The sequence below is a fragment of the Canis lupus genome, chromosome 10, assembly GCF_048164855.1.
Source record: "Canis lupus baileyi chromosome 10, mCanLup2.hap1, whole genome shotgun sequence".
NCBI classification, from domain to species: Eukaryota; Metazoa; Chordata; class Mammalia; order Carnivora; family Canidae; genus Canis; species Canis lupus.
In genome coordinates, this window is record NC_132847.1 from 15879001 (window position 1) to 15892311 (window position 13311).

Sequence of the window (13311 nt, forward strand, 5' to 3'; positions counted from 1 at the left end):
TTAAACATTAATGGAAAAAAGTGCTCAGCACAACACGTTTTGAATTTATCGGTCTTTTTTTTTTTTTTCCTCTGGAAGATGGAAGCTGAAGAATCTGAAGACAAGTGAATTGAAAGCCATTATGAGTTTTAAATGTGTGGATAGCACACGACATTGTCAGATGGAGCGGTAGGAACATCCAGTCTGAGAGCTCTCTTTCTGAAAGCCTTGTTACACTTCCACTGGTTGACTTAATTATATGACTAACACAAGTTTCCAAGCAGGCTTTTATCTCAACTTATTGTATGAGAATCATGGACAGGGCTGGGAGGGATCCATTTCATCATAAGGAGTGTAATGCTTGAATAAAGGTTGTAATTGGGCAATTAGAATACGAGAGATAATAAATGACTTTGTTTAAAATGTGAAGGCTTTCCAAGGAAATAAAACAATCTACTGGATGATCTTTCATATATCCCATTTTATCCGCCTCGGACATTTTACTTTGTGCAGGAGCGGTAGGATCTTTGCAGAATGCGGAGGATTTCTGTCAAGAAAAATAAATATTTGAGGATTCTCATAATCTGTTTTCATTTTTGCTTTTTTGGCCAACTTGATGGATTCTGTTCTACTATTCTGTTAATTATTCTATCAATAATTATTCTATTAATATTCTAGAAGATATGTAGTAATTATTCTATTAAGATTATGTGAAGCTCTAGCCAAATTCTTCAGTTTTGTGGTAGGAACCACTCCATAATTAGCTACATAAATTTCTTCTTCTTCTTTTTTTAAAAAAGATTTTTAATTTACTTATTTGAGAGAGAGAGTGAGCAAGTGAGAGCACAAGCAGAGGGAGCCACAGGCAGAGGGAAAGGGAGAAGTAGGCTTCCCGCTGAGCAGGAAACCTGATGCGGGGCTTGATCCTGGGACTCCAGGATCATGACCTAAGCCAAAGGCAGACGCTTAACTGATTGAGCCACCCAGGCATCCCTGGCTAAATAAATTTCAAATCTTCTGTACAGGCAGTGTCCACAAACTCATCTTTTTTCAAACTTTTATTTGTTTCTTGCTATGCCCAGGAACTTCTAAGACAACATATAAGTTTATATAAGCGCTCTCTGGTTGGCTTGTGATTGGACTTTCTTTAGAACATACTAGCATGATTTCAATCAAACTACTTCAGGGCTCTACAACTGGATGAAATCACAAGGAAGTTATGCTAGCAATTTTATTAAAATGATAGGTTGGCTGGGACAAAAATACTCAGCTCTATTGAGTGCCAAGGTGGAGCATACTTAAAATAGCTTACCTTTATTGACGGAGTCAAGCCCTATCACACAGCAAGAGTAGTTTATATGTCAGCATCACATCTATCATTAAGTGTGTGACTTTTTTCTTTTCTTTCTTTTTCTTTTACTGTTGTTTCATGCATTTCAAATAGAAAGAAAACTGGGCTACATTTCAAAATTTAAATATGATGCATGAAAAGGCTTTGTTCACATTTAATTAAATTACTCTTTGTATGACATATGCTTAATCAGACACTGCTTGTATCCCAAATGGAGGTAATGGGTAGGAATAAGTTACAATTTTTTCCCCCTCTTCTAAAAGTACAGGGTACGAATTGAGATGATTTTCTAAAAAGTGTCATCACAATGACAAACTCATATGGCCACTGCTGTGACATTAGCCCTTAAGTGATCCCGTCATGGCTCATTAACTCCTCAGAACTGTCAAGATAACCTCTCTGAAGATGGGTAAGACCCTGAGCTCCAGAAGACAATACTTAAATTATCTTTGAGACCCTTCATGAAACTTTCCTCAGGTATCCCGTTTCTCTGACCAACCAAAACTGTACTCTGCAGGATTTCTGACCAAGCTTATTTTTAAATTAGTAATAAAAAATAAAGAACTGGTGTTAATTTAAAAATGTAAACTTAAGTCATGAAAATATAAATTCAGGAACGTCTAATGCAATGTGAACTGGAAATAGATAGATAGGGACCTTGTGGGATTTCCCTACGTTCAGGGGAAGCAGAACTCACTGCTCTCATTCACCAAGTGTACATGCTTTCCAGAGACTAAGGAAAGAGTCATTTTTACCATATGAAGTGAGCATGTGTTTTTCTTGCTTTTGCTGCTCTGCTGTTTTTGCCATATTTTCTGAGTTCAAGTCTCTAATCAGTTAGTGGGAGTGTAGATTTAATGACATTTATTTTGGAAAACATGTTCTGCTAACATTTTGTAGTAATGCAAGCCATTTGATTCTAAAATTGGCAGCTGAAACTAACACTGTGTCCACATAAACAACTACTCAAATGTTTCAGTCAAAAGCACGTTGGGCACCCAAGGCCAGGACATCATTTCTGGGTCTGCATACTTCTGAAAAGGAAAGTTTGCAGGCAGGGGCTTACTTCCAACCCACACAGATGGAACCTGAAGAAACTTTGATGTGTCTCTGTGTACACGAAAAGAGCTCCTCACCTTTTGTTTCTAAGGTGACTAGGTGGAAATAAGAAAGGATAGAAATAGAAGGATGAAATTCTTGGCTTCAGCAGTGGTCTTGAGGGCTCTCCTGTTCTTTGGAGAATGTCAAGCCAAGCAGTGGGAGAGGGAAGTGGAGAAGCTTTCCTGTGGTCATGAAACACACATTAAGCTCAAATTAGAATGATATGCATATTCTATTCTCCCCAAAAGGGTAGGCATAGGAGAATCCATCTACCACCTTGGTTTGCCAGATGAGAGTGTCAGGATAGAAACAAGGACATTCTGATACTATAGAGCAATAGTCATTTTGCTTTTTTTTTTTTGAGCATCTGCCATAAACTAGTGTACCAGAACTTTTAGACAGATTTTCCTATTAAAATGTCACAAAACTCCTGCAGTAGTATTATAGGTGAATAAAATCATAATATAAGTAATTAATATAACATAATATAACATAATAAAATATGTACAGAGAGTTTGGCCAATTTGCTACAATCCTACAATTAGCATGGAGCAAAATCAGCATATGAATTATGAAATCTGACCCCACTAACCATTTCTTTCCATATCATCATCTAGATCAACAGAGGACATAAATTGTGGGGAAGCAAACCAGGGAAAGGAAGGAAGAGAGATTAAATAAACAGTGCTGTATTCTAACTGAGTGACAAATATTGCCATGCTATTAATTAGGTTATTTAAATCCTTGATCTGTGATAGAGAGTCATGAACACATGCAAATTTTTAAATGGTATCATGATACCTGACAATGATTAAAAATGCACCCTCCCTCAAAAGGTTTAAACACACATTCATGGAGTCTTTACTTTAACTAACTGTAACAGTTGTCCAGATTCACACTTCTGAGCCATCCTTAGCACCATCCTCTTTCCGATATGCCATAGTTTACCTGGTCCTAACCTTGATTTTCCCTTTTTTTCCTCCATTTTAGTGAAAGGTTGGATAACCATTGTGTGCCAAGCCAGGAGCCTGGAAGTCATCCTTGGTTATCAGACTTTTCCTTATCTTCCATCTTCAGTATTTTTTAAAAAAATATCTTATTTATTTTTTCATGAGAGACACACAGAGAGAGGCAGAGACATTAGCAGAGGCAGAAACAGGCTTCCCTCGGGAGCCTGATGTGGAACTCGATCCCAGGACCCCAGGATCCTGACCTGAGCAGAAGGCAGATGCTTAATCACTGAGCCACCCAGGTGGCCCCCCATGTCCAATCTTTAGCTCATTTCTATTTTTCTTCCTAAATATCTCCTGATTTTGTGCATTTTTTTTGCCCCCTCCTCCATCGTACCATATTACCCGGACTGCTACAGTAGTTTTGTACCTCTGACTCTAATCCATTCTCCATAGACCAGGCAGCAAAATTTGTTAGCAATGCAAAAATCTGATCCCATCAGTTTCCCACTGCTGCAAATTTCAGACTGTCAGGATCAATACAAAAATCTTTCCCAGGGCCTGTGGGGCCCTCTGTTAGCTGGCCTCATTTCTCCGTCTTCACCTCATAGGAGAACTACTCTCTTTCTCTCTTTACCTCATCATCACCTTGGCCCTTCTGTTTCTGCCTCATGGCTATTGCAAATGTCCTTTCCTCAATTCCTCTCTTCTTCCCTCAGTGACCTTTAAACTTATCATTTTGATGGTTCAGCATTTGTCTCCCCAGCCCCTCCCCCAGGTGTTGCCGTTCTGTACATCCTCTCTCGGCACCCCTTCCCTTTGCACACATATAATGAGAGTGATGAAACATCTGCTTGTCTTTCTTCTTTGGAAAAAACCAGGAGAGCAAAAGCCAAATCTGCCTTGTACACTGCTCTATATACAGCACATAGCATAGAGCCTTTAAGATATTAGGTAGCTAGTTAATCCTCAAAAGAGGGAATGAATGAATACTTCCTCTACCACCTTCAATTAAAGAAGAGAGTGAGTCATCTTAGAACTCTGGCTGTAGGTTCCTAGAAGACAGCCACTGTATATTTTTGTCTTGTTATCATCGTGGCTAGCATGATGCTTGGTAGATTTGCAACACTAAGCTTAGTCCATGTACAAATGACACGCATGAAGGAGAGGCCCTGGCTAGTAGGAGGCAGGATAGTCTTCCAGTCTTCCACCATAGAAGATCTAAGTGTTTCATCTCCTAGGCCATTCAGAGAGCTCTACTACATACCTTTGAATTATCTAGATTCTTCTTTCGTCTTGGATTAGCCAGGGTTCTCCAGAGAAACTGAACCAGTAGGATATCTATCTATCTATCATCTATCTATCTATCTATCTAAAGGAATTGACTCACACAATTTTGGAGGTTGAGATGTCCCACGATCGGCCATCTTGAAACTAGAGATGCAGGGAAGCGGGTGGTGAAGTTAAAAGAGCTGATAACTAGAGAGCCAATGGTGGATATTCCAATTCCAATCCAAAAGCCTGAGAACCAGAAACACAGACAGCAGGAAAAGATCAAAGTCTAGATCAAGCAGTCAAACTGAAAGCGAAGTCAACCTCGGCCCACGTTTTTGTTTTCTTCAGGCTCTCAGCAGCTTGGATGATGTACAACCCTCACTGGGGAGAGCCGTCTGCTTTACTAAGTTTACCAATTCAAATGCTAATCTTGTATAGAAACACCTAGAAATAATATTTAAACAGATATCTGGACAATCCATGACCTAAGTTGACACAAAATTAACCATTACCTCTCTAGAGCGAAATATACACCTAACCCAACTGGTTTTGAATAGTTTAGTTTCTTTTTCTTTTTTTAAAATATTTTATTTATTTATTCATGAGAGATACACAGAGAGAGGCAGAGACACAGGCAGAGGGAGAAGCAGGCTCCATGTGGGGATCCCAATGCAGGCCTCGATCCCAGGGCTCCAGGATCATGCCCTGGGTCAAAAGCAGATGCTAAACCGCTGAGCCACCCAGGGATCCCCTGAATAGTTTAGTTTCACTGTAACTTTCAGAATTCTAGAAGCTGAGATTCTTGTAGATCATTTGTGAGTTTATAGTTGTTGGAAATCTCATGGAGACAATCCAGGGACTCCAATAAATAGCACTCATAAATTCTCAAAGATACATTTCACACATGCTACTTAAAATTAGTTCAGAGATGCTGATGGGTATTATATAAAGTCACAAAGATGAGTAAGAAGATGCAATCAGCTGACTTTGTAAAATGTTCTAAATAATCTAATAACTTTGAGAAAATTAATAGCTAAAAGTTAAATAAGCTAAGATATATATATATATATATATATATATATATATTTTTTTTTTTTTAGCTAAGATATTTCCATTTCTTTTTACTTGGCTACAAATTTTTCCTCCATTCCTCCTTTTCTCCCTATGACATTCTCAAAGTGAAAATTGTACTTCAGTTATAAGCACATTCTAATTCTTCAAGGTCACATCAGAATGCCAGGGTGAATTTCTGAGATACAAGTACACGTAGGGATTAGGCTTATCAATGGAAGTACTACATCCGAAAATGCTCCAATAGTAAAAGAGAGGTTATACTAAGAAGTGAATGATCAGTATGGAAAAAGAGAGTTCTATATCTTACAGTTACAGTGGCATGCCTCTTTTGTAAATGATTTGCCAAATTGCTGGTGTTTCAAAAGTTACAGTATGAGTTTCAATTCTAATGGTGTGCTATGTTATCCCAAAGTTCACACGTTCCTATATTTAGAGCAATAGCCTAGAAACCAAGATTGACTGAGTCACTTTGCTAAGTCTCCTTAATTTTCTACACCCTAAGTCTTTTCCTGTATGTGCTACCAATAAAAACTCTTTGTGCACATTTCATGGGATGGTTATGCCTACTGTTCTACCACCAACTCTTGTCTAGCACAATGACAACTCAAAGGAGATAGTGTGATATAAAAAAAAAAAAACACGTGAACATCTCCTCCCATAACATTACACACACATGTAATATTATAACTACTCTTGTAAGTGGAAGTGGGAGAAAGGGAGTAGACATTTCAACTTTATCAAATCTATTAGTTAAAGTGAAAAAAAGAAGTCATCAGTGTAGAAAGAGAGATATTACTCTAGTAGAATCAATTGGATAATCTGAAGGTATTAGCTCAAATGCCATGGAATCAGTCCTAAATTAAACCCCTCAAAACTAGCCTAACAGGATTACAACCGCTGAATAACAGTGCCCTACTTTTTATTCCTGAATGACGGAGTATTGTTTGAGATATACATCAGTTGCTGTTGACAAGAATCCTGTGCTTATACCTCAAAAATCAAGCTCTGTGATTTCCTTTTGTCTTCATGGTTTTCTAGCACAGTACAAAACATACTCAGTAAAATTTAAATGAGCCTGTTGGGCAAGTTCTTTTACTGCCATCATATCCCTTGACATTTTTCATTCAGACTTTTTTTTTATTTGAAAAATAAATGAAAATCTTCGTCATTGCCTTAGCTAGACTTTGCATCTTTGCTGCGGCTATAAACTCTGTGCACATTGCATGGCCTGGTTATGCCCAACTTTCTTTCATTTATTTTATTGCAGCACAATGATAATTTGAGACATGATACAAACAAATAAATATTTGTAAGTTTTATCTGAACTCAGAGATTGCAACATATTTTTTTTTTCTTGAGTCAAGTTCCAACACAATCTCTTTAATTCCACTCTTAAGATCAATATCAGGAAAAACACCTGTTTTTAGCTACAGGACCACTAAACAGGCTATTCCTTATTGTGCATTCTTGATGTTCGAACACTTGTCTGGCTCTGTGCATGCACCTTTTAGAGGTGGACCTTCTTTGGTACAGATACAGGCTCTGGCTCCCAGGTGTCTGCTTCCTTAAGCTGCTATTCTCTGATGTCTGGCTGAGATTTTCCTTGGCCATTATTTTCCTGGCTCTGTCAAAAGACAGTCATCCTCATGGCTCAGATAGCGTAGCCAAATCGTGCTGCTTCAACACCACTAAGTGAGCTGCCATGTCCAGAACTACATGCAAGCTAATGTCATTTTGCATTTTGAGTCTTTGAGAATTTTCAGTTACTGATCTCTACGGCAAACAAGTCCCTGATCATTTTTTTTTTTTTTTTTTTTGTGGCTTGCTCTAATATTACATTCACAGCCACGGCATGTTCCGATTCAGAGAAGATCCATTGTTTCTTCTCAGCCTGCCTGCACTGAAGAAACCTGGCATTTTTGAAAGCATTTGGGAATCAAATGTCTTTCAGATCTCCCTAGTATGACTTTATATCATAATCATAATGTTCTTTTCCTTTTCTAAAGGTTTGTTACCTAAGCTGTGTAACGGCCTGGTCTTTCAGAGGTCTTTGTTCAGAATACAAGTGATGCTTCTACTGGACACGAGTGAGAAAGGAAGAAATACAGGTGGGCGAGGGTATGCAAGTCCATCATCAGCCCAGGGAAGGAAGGTGTGCAAGCAAGGTTTCTCTCCTGATTTTATCACAGCAAAATGCTCTTCATTCCTTATCTCTCTTCTCCCCTGCCCCCTTTCTTCCATTTCTTTAGCTTCTATTTTCTCGTTCTTTTTGCAAGTCTGGGTATGGGTATCTGTCTTTGATGGAAGAGGGCTTCTCTCATCATGCTGATTTGCGGCTACCTAGGTGTAGGCTTCCTCAAGAATCAGAAACTGTGTCTTAACAAAAGAGATACTTTTTTTGTTCTTGAATAAGGACACATGAACTGACCCTACGTTTAAAAGTTAATGGTGTAGACAACAGCCAACTTTTAGGCAGACTACACACTTTTAATATGACAAATTAATTGTCTCAGTTAGCAAGCTATCATTGAAAAGAGCTAAAAAACAAAACTCTGGTAGTTTCCTGAGAATGAGTTAAAGGTTTTTACCAACGCTTTTTTTTTTTTGTACAAAAGCACTTCATTTTATGACCTTAAAATCGAGTCATAGCTTCTTTCTTCCCATTTTTAGTTTAACTCCCCATTTAAGCAATCACATTTAAAGAGAGGACATGTAGAACCCAAGTACAAAGTAATTATAGCAATAAATGCAGCAGGAATCTAAGCCTTCCTGTTAGCCAAAGCACTCCTTATAAATCTTGTAAGTTTGTGTCTGTGTATGTGCTAGTTCTAGTTGCCGATCGCTTACAAAGATGCTTGCCTCTGGCTTTTACATCAGAAGATCCTAAATCATATTGATATCCAAAACCTTTTTTTAGTTGCACTGTATTTTGAAAAAGAAATCTTATAACAACTTCTGTAGTTCTATTTTTTATAAAATATTTCCAATGATATTTTAAAAGAAAATATATATTAACCTTCACATAGTTAATGAATTAATTACCTTCAGAAAAACTGAGCTGTGGAAATATTTACATAGTTCATAAGGCATATTCATACAACTGTTTTATGAATTAAATGGTCCTATTACAGGGACCAAAGATGTGATTGGCAGATGCAAGTGCTACACTTACAGCTCAGTAGCTACAGGTATAGTTTATGACATTTTCTCCAATGCTTTCCCACACATATTAGGATTAGAGAATTTATCATGAGAGATCAGTAATATTGTCTGGTATACAAAGTTTGCCATTGATATCTTATTTCAACCAGAAAAAAAATCACCCACCATTATTGACTTACCACAATTATTTAGAAAGTGCCTTTTATTAAAAGGTTAAATTCATTTTTTACTCTAAGTACTTAGCACAGTGTACCAGTTTTATATTATTTTTATTCAGATTTGTCAGTCTTTCTTGACAGTAAATGATAGAAACCAAATCAAACTAGCTTAAGGGAAACCAGGTTTTTACTGGCTTATGAAAAAAGTTGAGGGCACTGGCTTCCAGGACAGTTGAATTCGGGTGAGCAAGTGGCATTAGGAAATAATCTTTTCCTGTCTCTCCATTCTTCTTTCCTTGGGTTTGATATTTTTCAGAGGGTGGCTTTCTCTGCAAAGATGTCTGCCAGTGTTTCCAGATTAATTATCCAACTATCTTCAAGAATAGCAGGTAGAGTTTTTTGTTTTTTGTTTTTTGTTTTTTTTTTTTAAATCCTGCAGTTAATAACAAAGGCTCCAAGTTGAGTCCTATTGGTCTGTTGAGTCTACTTGGCCTGACTTGAGTCCCTTAATCATCCACAAATGAGCACGGCTGGCCAGTGAGTCCGGAATTCCAGTTAGTCAGGCCTGGGCCACATTTCTTAGCAACACCAGAACCATAAGGAAAGAGAGCTTGGAAATCAGGAGGGTGAGTGCATGCCAGCCTGGCAAAAAGAAAGCAACAGATGTCTATTGCTTCACTTAACTCATCCCCCAAACATTTCCTGAGTTTCTGCAGTCCTCCATGCACTGACTGTGCATGTGAGCAACAAAGTGTGTACGCAACTAATAGTAGAGCAATGGGCACAGAAGGAAGGAAGACATTCTAAAATAAAAGACCTAATCTCTCCACTCATAAGAGAGACATCTCTTGGCTCTAAAAACATTGAGAAACAAGGATTCGGTGATGAACATGTTGATATAGGTGGCAGAAATTTAGAGTAGGAGAAAACTCTGTGATTGGAGAAATGAGAAAGCCCTGAGGTGGGGGTGGTCTAGGAGGATGGACCAAATGTGGAAGGCAGGGCAGGATCTTGCAAGAGGCTAGGAAGCGTTTGTAAGGTCTCACGGCTTTGATGCACGTGGCGTGTTTGTGAAATAGGCAAGAACCAGGTCTAGCAGTCCTGAGGAGGAGTGCTGGGGAGGAAAGGCTGGTGGAGGTGGGTGGGAGAGAGAGGCACTTCCTGAGCAGGCCTGAATGCCAGAGAGTGGTTTTTAGCAGGAACTGATAAAGAAAGGCAGAGTTGAGGTAGGAGAATAAAAGCAGTTAGATAGATGAATCTGGTAATGGGCAGTGGGATGTCTTAGACAGAAAGAAGATGGTGGGTGTCCAGAGTGGTGTGGAGCTCCTGCAGAAATTGTGGATGGAAGTGACAAGTTCTGAGAAGGACCCGAGGCTGTGGAGGAGGAGAGGAGTCCATGCTGAGCAAAATGTCAGAGGGAAGATCAATAAAACTCTGAGGCGCTAGTAGAAATCGAGGGGGAAGGACAAGATGAGTCTGATCAAGCTCATGGCCCAGATAATGGAAGAATCATTAAGATGTAGTGAAAGGAACCATAACTTCATAGTATTTATGGGGCATTCCTCAGTGACACTGTTATTTTCTGCCATCTACTTTAACTATTTGCATGTATGTCTTTTGTCGGGAAAGATGTTTAATTCGTCTCTGTCTCTTCAGCAACATAAAGTTTGCTGTTTTGCACAGATGATTCAATGCCAATTTGTTAAATGAATTTTACAGAAAAGAAACAGATTTCTGGGAGTTTGAAAATGTGTTTGCCATGAATGTCAGTCACAGGATAGCAGTGAGGGTCATCTTTTTCATCTCAGATTCTTTATTCTTTGTAGTTACTTACTGCAATGGTCATTTTTCGCAGGGGAACAGATCTCTCTCTCTTCAATCCACATTGCCTCACAGAAAACTAAGTAAGTACCCATGTCTTGTGTGTTTTAGTGCATTTCCAGATCACCTAATTTACCCAAGGTTTCTTTCAAAGTTAAAACAACAGAACCAAGTCTCCCTCTGACCTCTTAAAATTGTTGCTGTTTTCCACTTAGTTCTGCAATTTAATAATTTCTTTTTTTTTTTTTTTAATTTTTATTTGATAGTCACACAGAGAGAGAGAGAGAGGCAGAGACACAGGCAGAGGGAGAAGCAGGCTCCATGCACCGGGAGCCCGACGTGGGATTCGATCCCGGGTCTCCAGGATCGCGCCCTGGGCCAAAGGCAGGCGCCAAACCGCTGCGCCACCCAGGGATCCCAATTTAATAATTTCTGAGACCATGGAACTCCACTGAATTCAAAGATTCTACTAGGCTTTGTTTGTTTTATATGGAAAGTACCATATGAAGTAACACTACAACAGATCACAGAGAAGTACAACATTCCATTTTCTGCAGGATTTCTCAAAGTGTGTAAATTCTCACACACGGAAGTGTGAGAACCATTGGTTTTTGACAATATCTCTTCATTAATCTCTTTGAATGCTTTAAAAAATTTTTTTAAAGATTTGTTTATTTTGGGGGGGGGAGTGAAGGACAGAGGGAAAGGAAGAGAAAGATCCTTAAGCAGATTCTGTGCTAAGAAAAAAAAAAAAAAGATTCTGTGCTAAGCATGGAGCCCAACGTGGGGTTCCATCTCACGACCCTGAGATCATGCCCTGAGTTGAAACCAAGAGATGGAAGCTCAATTAACAGAGCCACCCAGACACTCCTGAATATTTTACCTTGGTCAGAATTATTGAGAAAGCTCATTAAGACACTGACTGCCAGGTCCAGTTTTTGAGAGTTTCTGATTCAGGACCCCTGGTGTATGGCCTGACAATCTGCATTATTAACAAGCTCTGAAGTGATCCCAAAGCTTATTTTCTGGGGGCCATACTCCAAGAACCACAGTTTTGGTGTCAGATAATAAAAGGAAACCTCTCATGAAGCTCATCTTTCCTTAACAAAGGTCCTCCTCCCTTTTTTTAAGTAAGCCCCATGCCCAATGTGGGGCTTGAACTCACAACCTTGAAATTAAGAGTCACATGCTCTACCAACAGAGCCAACCGGGTGCCCCAAAGATTCTCCTCTTAAATGCCCCTGAAATTGTGTTTTTGAAAGAGCTATGAAAGTGTTGTGGAGTCCATGTATCTGTATGTAGGACACAAAGACTACATCTGATGAAATGTGCATTCCTATGAAATACCAAAGCTACCAGGACAGTCCCAGAAAAATAAGCCAGAGGGCACCTCACTGAAGACTCATACTCCCTCCTGACAAGCACCGATTTGTAGTAATTGCAAAATTAAGGTGGAGGCAATACTAGGAAAGCAAGGGCTGAAAACTCCCTTTTGAATTTTAGATTTAGTTTAATAAAATGCTGTACTAGGACAAAGCTGTAATCTGTTTCCGCATACCAATTCGTGTAGAGCACAAGATCACATCAGTGAGGAAATGCAGCATTTCTTTATCAGGAAAGACTAATTGGAAGCTACAATTAGCTGGGTAGTAAACGGCAGGAATTCTAACTCACCATCACAAAGTAGCCTTCATTTGGCACCCTAATATAAGGAGCAGGGCAGTGATGGCTGCTGAGCAGAAGAGATGGGATTCTTTGGCTGGAAGAATCAAGGCTCCTGCATATAAATGGGTCTGTCTCAATGCACAGCTAATGCTTGTTTTGTTCCTTGCCTCATACACACCTCATACTCAAATTCCAGATTGCTGAGGTGGGAGGTGAAGAAGGACAAGTTAGCACCGTTGGAACGGCCAGTAAGTTTAATGAGCGTGAAACTCTGGGTTTGGTTTCGCCTCTTTCTTCCATTAGGCATCATTAAGATGCAGACTCAGAGTGTGATTAGTAGGTCTCCAGGGTAATTTGAATTTCTTAGAACGATTTCATTATTCCAAGTCTTCTCCTGACCTCCGATCCTAAATTACCTTTAAAAGGATTACTTCTTAGTGGAAAGGCATGGCTTTCTAGAATTCCCATGAACATTCTCACACATGACTTTTTTACATCACTAAGATGCTATTCATTTGTTCATTTATTTGTTCAGTCATGTATTCAGTAAACATTTGTGAAGCACTCAGTACATCTCTGCCATCAGTCTGGGCCAATGAGAATGGTTTCTGCCTCCAGATCATCTTATTACCATATTTGGTGGTTAGGGTTGATATTTCTGTCTTTTTATTTAGATTCTTTTTTTTTAAATGCTACTTTCCTTATTGCGTATTCCTCATCAAACACCTATGATATTTTATTAAATGGTGCCTGAAGAGGGAAAATTTTACCTTTT

General features: G+C 38.9%; 1 long non-coding RNA gene across 1 annotated transcript in view; it reads right to left on the bottom strand.

Moving 5' to 3' along the window:
• Window positions 1-3734: 3734 nt before the first annotated feature.
• Window positions 3735-13311, bottom strand: part of LOC140641255 (uncharacterized) — a 254655-nt gene continuing 245078 nt past the window's right edge. Inside the window, exon 6 of the long non-coding RNA XR_012037800.1 lies at window positions 3735-4902. This is a non-coding gene — a long non-coding RNA (uncharacterized lncRNA). The remainder of the gene's footprint in view (window positions 4903-13311) is intronic.